This window comes from Mus pahari, chromosome 2, assembly GCF_900095145.1.
Source record: "Mus pahari chromosome 2, PAHARI_EIJ_v1.1, whole genome shotgun sequence".
In the NCBI taxonomy this organism is placed as follows: domain Eukaryota; kingdom Metazoa; phylum Chordata; class Mammalia; order Rodentia; family Muridae; genus Mus; species Mus pahari.
The window spans coordinates 138,038,753-138,050,995 of record NC_034591.1 but is presented as its reverse complement, the minus strand read 5'-3'; the positions used below and the strand labels follow the sequence as shown (position 1 = coordinate 138,050,995).

The 12,243-nt window shown below is 43.8% G+C and overlaps 1 protein-coding gene across 1 annotated transcript in view; it reads left to right on the top strand.

The window, feature by feature from the left end:
• The first annotated feature begins 1,250 nt into the window (after positions 1-1,250).
• The window catches only part of Rimklb (ribosomal modification protein rimK like family member B), a 39,041-nt gene continuing 28,048 nt past the window's right edge, over positions 1,251-12,243 (top strand). Inside the window, exon 1 of the mRNA XM_021190556.2 lies at positions 1,251-1,401. The gene's annotated coding sequence lies outside the window, so the exon portion shown is untranslated. The remainder of the gene's footprint in view (positions 1,402-12,243) is intronic.

The window sequence follows — 12,243 nt, the reverse complement described above, 5'->3', positions numbered from 1 at the left end:
GACTTGACTCTGTGTACAAAGGGTTTGAATTGTAGCTCATATCTGGGACCTCTGCTGTCTGAAGTTATTTAGGAATGAATTTTCATTGTAAAGAAGGACGTCACTCCCCAGCCTTGGTTTCACTCATGCTGTAGAGAAAGGAGTTAAGTAGTGGACGGATCAAATGTTTCGCCTCTTTGGACGATTTATTAGGTTTCAGGATGTAGGAAATGTTCCTAAAATATATGATGTTTATTCTGACATCAACTCTCCAAGCTGGCTCTAGCTTCCTTGTCTATCTTTGAACCTATCTAACCCATAGTATTTATCATATCGCTTATTTTTGTGCCATAGGATCGCCCGTGATCCTCCTGCCTCAGCCTCCCTTAGCGTACCAAGCTCGCCTGAGGCTGCAGTTAACCCGCCTTTCTGAACAGAGGTATTGTCTTCGGTGCGATCGCAGATCCAGACTATTACCGTTACCATCATCTTTGTCCCCAAATCTCTGCCTTCTGGTGAGGCAGAACGCTAGGGAGGGAGGGTTGCTGGCCCCCTCGGCGGGCAGCGCGAGTCCCCTGGCCAGACCTCGCGCCCGGAGGCTCGGAGGGGTCGGCGGGCATCAAAGCGCTCACGGCCGGCCGCAGCCCAAGGAGGGGCTGCGCGGGGCGGGAGGGCGCACAACGGCAGGGCCTACTCTCGCGGTGCCGAGCGGAACAAACCTCGCCCCCCACCCGTTTTCCCGGCTCCGAGAGGACGGTTTGGGGGGGGCGGGTGGCGAGGCGCGTCCTTGGAGCGCCCGCGTGCCTCCCCCTTCGCGAGCGCGCGCCCCGCGGCGGCCCCTCCGGCGGGCGGCGGGGCGGTCTCCGCGCAGGTGTCAGTCGTCCGCCGGGCACGCTCGCCGCCGCCCCGCCCCCCCGCCGCCGCCCCCCGCCCGCGAGTGCGGCGCTCGGGGGCGGGGCCGCGCGGGTCCTCGGCTCGGGCGGGGGGCGCGCGGCGCCTCGGTCTGGGGGACGCGGGGCGGCCTCGCCGGCGTCGTGCGCTGTGTGTCTGTGTGTGAGTGTGTGTGTGTGTGTGAGAGAGAGAGAGAGAGAGAGAGAGGGAGAGCGGGGTCGCGCGCGCGCGCGGGCGAGCGACAGGCGAGTGAGGGAGCGAGCGGCGGCCGGGTGTGAGCGAGTGTGTAGAAACGGGAGTGCGGGCGTCGGGGGGAGGGGGGAGGGCGGGAGAGGCCGGCCGACCGCGAGGCCGTGAGAAAGTGGGCGAGTGGGTGAGGACGCGCGGCCTGGCTGCGGGAGCCGGCGGCGAGGAGAAAGGAGGCGGCTCCCGGCATCCCGCCCCCTCCCCCTCCTCAGCGGACTTCCCGCGGCCCGCGCTTGCTCCTAGGCGGCGGCCGGCCCGGCAGGCGAGGGAGGAGCCGGCGGCCAGGTGAGCGGCGGGCCGCCCGGGGCGGCGGCGGCGGGGGCGTGGGCCAGGGGCGCGCCCTCGAGCGGGAGGCTTCGGCCGCCGACCCGGAGCCAGCCGAGCTCGGCGGCGGGAGCGGACGCGGCGCTGCGCGGGGGCGGGCGCCGGCGGCCGGTGGGCGCTGGGTACCACGGTCGGCGGAAGCTGCGAGTCGGCTGCGTGCGGGAGGGGGCGTGAGGCGGCGGGCGCGGCGTGAAATTAGGCTGGTTGCCCGGTGTCGCCGAGGGGGGTGTGGTAAGCTTGGGAATGCTGCTTAGAGTAAAACCTGCCGGCTGGCTCGGCTGTCCTCAGGGGTGTGGTTGTCGCCACTGTCCTTGTTTCCTCTGAAGAATTTTGACGTGACCGAGGCAGGAGGATGCTGCGAGCCTCACCCTGACGTTCCTACGTCCATCCCAAGGAGTAAAATTTAGAGTAGCGATCGGCTGTTTCTATTTTTTTTTTTTTTCCTATTACAACCTTTGGAACAAGAAGGAAGAAGGTTACCAAGTTGAATGTTTGACTAGAGTAGATTCCCCCACATCCAGATAGAGAACAACTTAAGTCCTATTAATTTAATGTTTCTCATCCCAGGTTTGTAATCCCTGTATTCTGTAAGATTTGTATTCATGAATAGAGACAGTGTTAATCAATGAGGTTTTTTTTTTTCTAACCAGCCTGTATGTACCTTGTATGTGAATTCTTTCAATGCTATTTTCCCAACAATTGCCTAGAGTTTTCCCAATGCCTGAAGTTGGGTTAAATTTCAAATCTATGTGGAAAGTATATCAGTTGAATCTGGAGGGTTGGTTTTTCGTTGTTTGGCTTTTTTTTCCTGGACATTCTTAAATCATTAACAAATCCCAAAGATTTAAATGCCATTTAAGTCTTTTCTCCTTAATAACAGGTACGTTAGAGGCTATTTCTTCTGTTTTAAAACAGTTGATAATGTATTTTTAAAGATACTTGGAAGAAAACAAGGACATTTCAGAGTTGTAACCCAAACCATTGTTGGTCTTTCATAGGAGGTCTCTTCTATGTCCCTTGTGTCATTGCTGCTTAGTTAGTTGGACAAACTATTTCCATCTCCCTGTTTGCTGGTACCTCCTTTAGGTACTGGAGTCCATGTGTTGAGTATTTTGTCTGATTCTGACAAAAAAGCTACGAGCTAGCCCAGTCACCCAGTCAACCCAGTCAAGTACCACCGCCTGGGTTCCCTTTCTACATCGCATAAAGAGCTCGGTACCTAACCTACATTTAGCCTGTTGCCCGCTGCCCACCAGCTACCATCTGGCTTCTGTTTATATTGGACAGTTTTATGGGGGAAAAATTGAGTCCCTATTGAATATACACTTCAGTAGTTGCATGGGGGGTTAGAATGACAAAGTTATCTCTCCCCCTTCCCCCCCCCCATTTCCTCTTTGGCCATTGAACTGGTGGGCCCTGAAGATTGAGGCAGGAGGGACTGAGGGCAAGGAATAGGTTCTTCACTCAGAGAAAGAAGCAGGAGTTGCTTTATTCATGGCATAGCATCATAACCTGGGAGAAAAGTGGGTGGAGGAAAAACTAACCTTTATGACTTTATGTGAAGAGTGTGAGGATGGGTTTTATTGTAAGTCGCTGTGAGCACTTTAATACTGTGGATTCCTAGAGAGACTACTGGCAGGTGAGTTCACAGTATTCTGTAATCCCAAGTCATAAACATTAAAAGTTGAAGAAATTACAGTCATTATGATATTTTGAAATGTGAGGGAAAACCGGTTAGCTGTGCTGACATGCAGTTGTTCCAAGAGAAGCTGAGTAAGGTTAAGTAGAGAAACTGTCTTCACTTGGCATTTTCTTGCTTGTCATATTAAGAGTATGGAGAGCCTCCAAAAATATCTGTACATGTGTATTTTAGATCCACATGCTGTGTATTTGTGTAGTTGAGGTTGTAGAAAGGACTTTCCGCCTTATAGTGACAAACGCCAGGCTGGTGTTTTTGTTTTCCAGTGGCTTCCCCTTCTCCAGATTGCCTGAGACACAAAAGCTACAATCTACCCCTATCCCCGTGAGGCTGGAGTTCGTGGAGCCCCACAAGTGCCCCTCCCTTTTACTAAAGTTTTTTGTTCTTCCAAGTTTAACTGTTAAAACTATTTCGGGATCAGAGAAGTGACAATGGATAGTGACATCAGGCTGTCACTAGACAACCCTGGCTTCAAACTCACTATGTGGACCCCTTCATTAAGGAAAATAAAGAATATTCATTGGCAGTTGAACTACCAATGTTTTGTTAAGGTGACCAAATACCTGCCATGGAGCAAGTTAAGGGAAGGTTTAATTTGGCGTGTAGTTGTAGGGCAGTGGTTCTCAACCTTCCCAGTACTGGAACCTGTTAATACAGTTCCTCATGTTGTTGTGACCCCCAACCATAAAATCATTTCATTGCTGCTTCAAGACTGCAGTAGTTTTACTGCAATGGAAATATCCATTGTGACTCCTGAAGTGATCACAACCCATAGGTTGAGAACCACTGCTCTAGGGGATACAGTCCCTCATGGTGTGGAGGCAAGAGGACAGTGTGTGTGTTGGGGACGTGATGGGAGGAGTCAGGAAGCAGCATGAGATGAATGCTGGTAGCTTACTTTGTCCATAGAACACTCACTCATGATGTTGTATTCAGCGTAGTTGTTCCCTCTCCGGGTGAACCTTTTTGGAAACATCCTCATAGACACACTGAGATGCATTTCCAAGGTGATTTTCCAAATGGACAAGAATAACCATCAAAGATGGTTAGGTTACATTTGAATTTTATGGGACACACATTTGTCTGGTATTTGGCACAGCAAGCTCAAAAACATTTCTCAGTTCTGTCTATGGTGTGTGGGGTGTAGCAAGTGTGGGTGCTCTCAGACCCAAAGAGGGTGTCAGAACTGGGGCTGGAGTTACAGGTGGTTCTGAGCTACTTCCTGCATGAGCACTGGGATCCATCCAAACTCTGCTGTACACTGCTGACCGCTCCAGCACCTTCATTCCATAGCCAGCTCTTAATCTTACCCTTGTCAGTCTACTATGTACTGTGCTTTCTGTCCCCTATTCGGGAGAGGAGCAGGGTAAAACCTGTGATTCTGTCTTAAGAGTTTGCAGTCCACTTTTGTTGATCACGGTTCTAGGTTTTCTGGTTTTTGTTGTTGTTGTTTTGTTTTGATTTTGATTTTGAGTCAGGGTTTTTCTGTAGCCCTGGCTGTCCTGGAACTCACTCTTTGGACCAGGCTGGCCTCTAACTCTGCCACCACAACCCAACTAGCTGATCAAGGTACTTTTTAATCTGCCAGATTTCCCAGCAATGTCTGTAAAGTATCAGATTCTCATGATATATACCAACTCAGTTAATAAGCTGGTAAACAACCTTATTATGTTTATGTGTGGATTAATTTTATACCCTTTCTCCCACAAAATGTCAGTATGTCATGAGTTATGACAAAAAAAATTTTAAAATGTACTCATCACCTAAATGCTTTTGTACCTTTAACCCCCTTCTGATTCTACTTAGCTAATTGATGCTCTTACTACTTAGACATAAAGTCTGAAACAAAACATGGGATTACTTTGTAATATAAGGCCACTTGTCTCGTACTGCTTTGCTCTCCCATTTTGGGTAGTATTTTAGTTTTGTATTTTATCAGAAAACTACATTTTGGAATCTTATGTAAATTTCCCCCAACAGTAATAGTAATTCTCTTATCCTGTTGGGCTCCAGTAAATGAGTAGCTTTCAAATTCCTTTATCAAAGCCAGTAATGTCTGGAAAGGAAATTTGGGGAGGTTTGACATTTGAGATACACTGTGCTTTGGACCTCAGACTTCCTACCATCTTGTAGAGATGCTTTGTAACAATCCTGTAACTGGATACATTTTTAGTTGGCTAAGGATGATAGATTAAAGGCTAGCAATTTAATAACTAAAGCTTCATACAGTTTAAGTAAAGGGTAATGCTTTTCTGATTAGTGTTGAAAGTATGTTAAAACTTGCAGTACACTTGGGGTTTTTATTTTTTATTTTTTCTAATTTTCATGTATTACAATAAACACTTAACGATTTTCACCAAAGCTAAGTATCCATTTTCTTTTTTTGCTTTTTTGAGACAGGGTTTCTCTGTAGCCCTGGCTGTCCTGGAACTCACTTTGTAGAGCAGGCTGGCCTCAAACTCAGAAATCCGCCTGCCTCTGCCTCCCAGGTGCTGGGATTAAAGGCATGCGCCACCACCGCCCGGCTCTTTTTGGTTTTTCGAGACAGGGTTTCTCTGTGTAGCCCTGGCTGTCCTGGAGCTTGTATAGGTAACTCATACAAGTAAAACCACGCCTCAGTTTTCTATAATTGTCATATTTGATTTAACATGTCCTCAGTGTTCATTCAACTCAAGCATTTATTAAAGTTTCATTTTTTATAAAGACTTAGTAATTTTTATATTTTGTCTTACCTACATGTATGCATGTGTGTGTGGTTTCCCTTGGAGGCCACAAGAGTGTCAGATCACCTGGAACTGGACTGAAAACCCCACATGCTCTTAACTACTGAGCCCTCAAATTTAATTTCTTTTTGAAACTGAACAAATTAAGCTGCTGGTGCTGGTAGTGGTGGCTGTGTTTGTGGTAGTGGCAGGGGCAGTGGCAGCAGCATACACCTTTAATCTCAGGAGACAAAGACAGGCAGATATGAGTTTGAAGCCAGCCTGGGCTACAGAGTAAGGACAGCCAGGGCTACACAGAAAAACCCTGTTTGGAAAAACAAGACAAAAAAGGGCTGGATAATCTTTTGTATACACACACACAAACACACACAAAAGCACTTATTCAGCAACTATGAATAATACTACTCTGAGTGTTGGTGAACAGAGTCCTATTTGGAGCCCAGCTTTAATTTTTTTTTTTTTTTTAAGATTTATTTATTTATTATATGTAAGTACACTGTAGCTGTCTTCAGACACTCCAGAAGAGGGAGTCAGATCTTGTTACGGATGGTTGTGAGCCACCATGTGGTTGCTGGGATTTGAACTCTGGACCTTCGGAAGAGCAGTCGGGTGCTCTTACCCACTGAGCCATCTCACCAGCCCCCCAGCTTTAATTTTTGAGTTGGGTCTTTGTAGGCTAACCTGGCCTCAAACTCATTCTTCTCCTTTCTATGGGAATTCAGGTGTGCTTCAGTATGGTTTTGGCTTGCATATCCCTTAAGTGATATCAAACTTCTTACAGCATTTTAAAAATTATTTATTTTACTTATGTTTATGTGTTTGTGCATGGACTGTAGGCCTGAGACAACTTTTCGCTAGGACTCTCTTTCTATCCTGGATAGAAGTTGGTTTCCCATCCTTGGTTGCAGGGATGGAAATGGGGTCATCAGATAGCAAGTGGTTTTATTTATTTAAGATTTATTTATTATTTTAGATAATTACACTGTTGCTGTCTTCAGACACACCAGAAGATGGCATTAGACTTCATTATAAGTGGTTGTGAGCCACCATGTGGTTACTGGGATTTGACCTTCGGAAGAGCAGTCAGTGCTCTTACCAGTTGAGCCATCTCACCAGCCCAACAAGTGGTTTTATTTGCCAAGCCCTTTTGCTGGTCCACTCGATGGTTTGTTTTGTTCTTTTATGTGCTAGCACTATCTAGTTCTGTCTTTAGTTTGATATCTTCTGGTATAGTATATCTTATATATTGAAAAGTTAATATGAATTAGTTAATTGAATCCTTTATTCTGCCCACTTGTTTTCTTATTCATATATATATATATATATATATATATATATATATATATATATATTGCTTTATTTGGTGGTGTGATTAAATTTGGGGAAACAATGGTTTGCTCTTTTTAGTAGAATTTTATTTTGATTTACTTTTTTGAGACCAGGTCTCTATACAACCTTGGGTGTCCTAGTAGTATTTTTTGTTCAAATATAGGAATGCTCAGATGCCATTCAAAATGAATGTCAACATAAAGAAAATCGATGGTTTTGTTTATATGAAGAGAAACAAACGCTTGATAACCATTTCTTGCTGACAAGTAGCACAAATGGTTAAGGAAATAACTTTCTAAAACTGAACAGGGGTAGTGTAAAACAAGAAAGTTATAGTATCCTGTACCAAGAGTTTCCAGATATCATTGTCAGCGAGATAAGAGTATATTTCTTTCTTATATTTCTTTCCTTGAGTACTGGTTCTCAACCTTCCTAAAGCTGCAATTCTTTATGTTGGTAACCCCAGCCATAAAAATTATTTTTGTTGCTACTTCATAACTAATTTTGCTACTGTTTTTTGCTATCTATTTTCTGGTGATCTTCAGTGACCCCTGTGAAAGGGTCTTTTGACTCCCGAAGGGATCACGGTCTACAGGTTACAGGTTGAGATCTACTTTCTTGAGGCTCCTGGGCCCTGGCTTTATTTACACAGTTGTCAAGGTCAAGCTGTGGTTCGTCAGGGTTGACCTCCTTGTCAGTGGGCTGCTTGTACCACTGTCCCAGTGTCCGTATTCTGGATGCTTGATGAAGGGGGGGGGGCGGGCTAGAGGAGGAACATGTGCTAGAAGGATGACTTACAGAAGTTGCAGTACTACTACAGCTCATTCAACCTAAAAATTCAGCCAAAAAGTAGGATTGTAGCTTCATGAAAACCTAGAGTATATAGCTGTGTTTACATGGCAGTCTGGTCCTGTAGATTATATTGGGCCTGTCTGCTAACCACCATCAGTACTATGTCAGAGGAATGGCTTTGTTGATTAAATTGTAAACTAGCATTGTATTTGATATATATAACCATTTTTGGCTTAAAAACCTAAGTGAGTTTTCCCTTTATTCAGGTTTTCATGGATAGAATTTGTATATAATAAAATGTGAAGAGAAATCTGATTTTCAGGGCGGGGTGTGTAAGGGAAGAGTAGGCACAATAGTGGCTGGGGAAATGATGGGGAGGGAACATTGGCTAAATATACTTTGAAAAATGCTGAAACCAGAAAACCTTTATTCCTCGCTTTATTTTATTGTAGCATCTTGGATAGGTTCTTGTTATAATACATGCCCTTTTTCATCTATATCATATGTAGATTAAATGAGATAATGTCCAGAAAGTGCTTTGTGAACTGTAAGTGAAAGTTTTTTTCAACCTTTTACCTATATCCATGTTTCACATCTTGTAGGAAAGAGCAGGTACTTGTCTGTGTTTACGAGTGTTGCCTTTGCCAGATCTCAGTTGCCTTTTGTGGTTTTTATAAAGATTGATGGTAAAACTTTTTAGTCTTTTTGATAGAGGGACCATATTGAATTTGGGTAGAAAAATGGCCACAGATAAAATAAATACCCTTTTTAGTGTCATGAAAAGAGTTATCTGTCTGCCTTGAAGTATATGAGGTTGAGGCTTGTCCCTCAGGACATGGAAGCAGTGATCTTAGAAGTGAGGATATATAGGAATCCCTAAGTCAGGATGTTATTTTCTGGCTTTGTGATCATTTGCAGATAGAGGGGATGGTTGGGTAGTCTATGATGTGATGGTTTGAGTTTTCCTACGCGACTTTAGCTGTTTTATTAAGAATGACAAAGAAGGGTGGTGGTGGTGGCGGTGGCGGCACACCAGCCCTCGGGGGAGACAGAGCAGGTGAATCTCTGAATTTGAGGTGAACCTGTTCCAGGCAGCCAGGGCTACACAAACAAGCCCTGTCTCAAAGGAATTACAAAGAAATACATCTATTTCTATTAATATTTTTTATTTCATTATGAAGTCCCTTTTCCTTTTCAACAGAAATTTATATCAGCCTTTGGGAGGTGGGGCTGGAGAGTACACCCAACACCTTTAGTCATGTTAGGCACAGTGAAAATACTTCACCATTGCAAATACATACCCAGTTATGTCTGTGATATATGATCAGTCTAATTTTATGTGAATTCTAAATTGTATTTTCTCTGGATTGAAAGGGTTTATAGACATTAGGATCTATTGAATTAGGGAGAAAAATATCTTTGATAAACAGATTTGACCAAATCTAAAGTGTAAAAGATAAAATTCTATTATCAAGTAAATTACTACGTAGTGTGATTAGGACAGACTCTTTTTGACACATAGGGTAGTAAATTCTCTGAAGATGTAGGCTCTGCTGCTAAGTTATATTTGATGGAGAGGGAAGTCTCAGTCTTTCTCTTTCCTTGTGTGCTGGACATTTAACCCAGGCCCTTTATCACCTGGCTATATCTGTAGCTCTTTTAATGAAGTTTCTTTCTTTTTTTTTTTTTTTTGATTTATTTATTATTATATGTAAGTACACTGTAGCTGTCGTCAGACACACCAGAAGAGAGCGTCAGATCTCATTACGGATGGTTGTGAGCCACCATGTGGTTGCTGGGATTTGAACTCATGACCTTCAGAAGAGCAGTCAGTGCTCTTAACCACTGAGCCACCTCTCCAGCCCCTTAATGAAGTTTCTTAATCTGTGATGGCTCTTATACTACTGAGTTGAAATAGTGTTTGCAAAGTATTCCTTAGAGCTGGAGATAGGTAAGGATCATTCATCCCCAGAACCTGATAAAATCAAATGCATTTAATTATTGTGTGCTGCTGAGCCTGAAGTGGGAAGGGGAGACAGTCCAGTCAGGTTTAGAGGCCTCCTTGGTATTAGCACATGCTGCCTGTAGTGTGAGCGTGGGGGTTAGGACACTTTCAGATTTCCTTTTACTCAGTCCCTGGATCAAGCTCAGGTTGGGGAGTGAATTCGTATGTCAGACTTAGGCTTGTACTGCATTTTTACCTGCTGAGCTGTTTCTGGCCCAGTTTGGTTTTGGTTTTGGTTTTTTGAGTCAGGGTGTTAACTGTTGTAACCCAGGCTGTCCTGAAAATTGCTGTGTAGTTCTGCTGGCTTTGAAGGATTGACATAATTAACATGAAATTAACAATGTGTGCTGTATGGCTTATCTGTCTGTGTGCTTGTCTGTATATTTGTATGAAGTCTGGGTATCTTATCTTGCTTTGTGCTGGGATCTCCCTTCCAAGTAGATAGGCTAGCTGGTCAGTATCTGCCCATCTCAGTTCCTGCTAGTACCGGGTTTATAGACTGCTATACCCAGCTTTATATGGGTACTAGGAATCTGAACTCAGACTTGGGCTTGCAAAGCACACACTTTAACCACAGAGCCATCTCCCTAGGCTTGCCCCACTTACTGACTTTTCAGATAGGGTCTCATTGTCCCAGTTTGGCCTCAGTCTTCATGTAGCCTAAGGATAGATAACCTTGAATGGAGAACATGTACTTCCATATCCTGAGCCCTGGAACTACTGGTGTGTACTTGGTTTATGTGTTCAGTTTGAACCCAGGGACTTGGGTATGCTGGGAAAGCACTCAAAACAACCAACCTATATCTGTAGTCCAATTTTTTTATATTAGATTTTTAGATTAGCATTATAGGCCAGAGACATAGCTCTTGCCACTGAGTGAGACAGCTTGAGCTCAACCCCTGGGTGGAAGGAGTTATTTTCAGTTACTTACTTTACGTCCTGATCGAAGCTCCCCCTCCCCTCTTCCTCAAGAACTACTTCTAAAAGTTGTCTTCTGACCTCCACATGAACCCATATACTTGCATACCCTACATAAATAAAAATATGGGGAGAAAACCAAGCAGTCAAAGTAATAGGCTTCATATTGCATTTTAAAAATCTTAATATCATTATTATTGCTGCTGCTGTTGTTGTTTGTGCATTCATGTTTTACCTACATATACATCTGTGTGAGGGTGCTATAGGTTTTCCCAAACTGGAGTTACAGACAGTTATGAGCTGTTGTGTGGGTGCAGGGAATTGAATCCAGGACCTCTGAAAGAGCAGTCAGTGCTCTTACCTACTGAGCCATCTCTCTAACCTCTCAAGACAGAATTGTCACCTACTACTCACCCCCTGCTAGTGTCTGCTTTCTTCTTAGCCCCGCCCCTCCTCTCATACATATATTGCCCTCTCTTCTTCTCCTTGAGATTTCCTCTTCCTCTTTTATGATTCTACCCATTTATGTGCACAAAATATTTGTGTAAACAATATTTGTCTGGTTTGTTTTCTATTTTTCTATAAATGCCATTTTTAAAGCTGAATAAAGTTCCATTGTGTGTATCACATTTCATTATCTATTCTAAACTCATTCCATTTCTTAGCTCTTGTGAACAGTATAGTTATGGATATCCAGATACTTGTGGTAGGGTTTAGAGTTCTTTGGGTATATACCCAGAAGTGGTATAGCAAGGTCATATGGTACAATTTATTTGTTTGCTTGCTTGTTTTTGAAATCTCCATACTAATTTCAGCAATTGGTGTAACTGTTAGTGTTCTTACATTAGCAAATAACCATTTCTCTCTTTTCCTCATCGGCATTATTTATCTTTATTTGATAACCATCCTGACTGAGGAGACAGAATCAAAAGTCGTTTCAATTGTCCTCAGTTCCCCTTTCTTCTCCCCCTTTGTTTGGGACAGGGTCTCTCATTAGCTCATTTATTGTTTGAAATGTTTTTTAAAATATATTTTTTATTATATGTATGAATGTATGGCTGTATGTATATTATACCATATATATCTGGATGCTGGCAGAAGCCAGAAGGCATCAGAAGCTCTGGAACAGAATTAGGGATGGTTATGAGCCATCATGTGGGAAGTGGGAACTGAACCCACGACCTCTGTAACAACAGTTTATGCTGAGCCATCCCCCCTCTCTTAATTAATTTTTTTCTACATTATAAAAACATAAGGCTTAAGAATTATTAGAGCACTAGAAGGTCCTAGTTTATAGGAACTTGAATCTGCTGGGGATGTGGCTGCTGAGCTATATC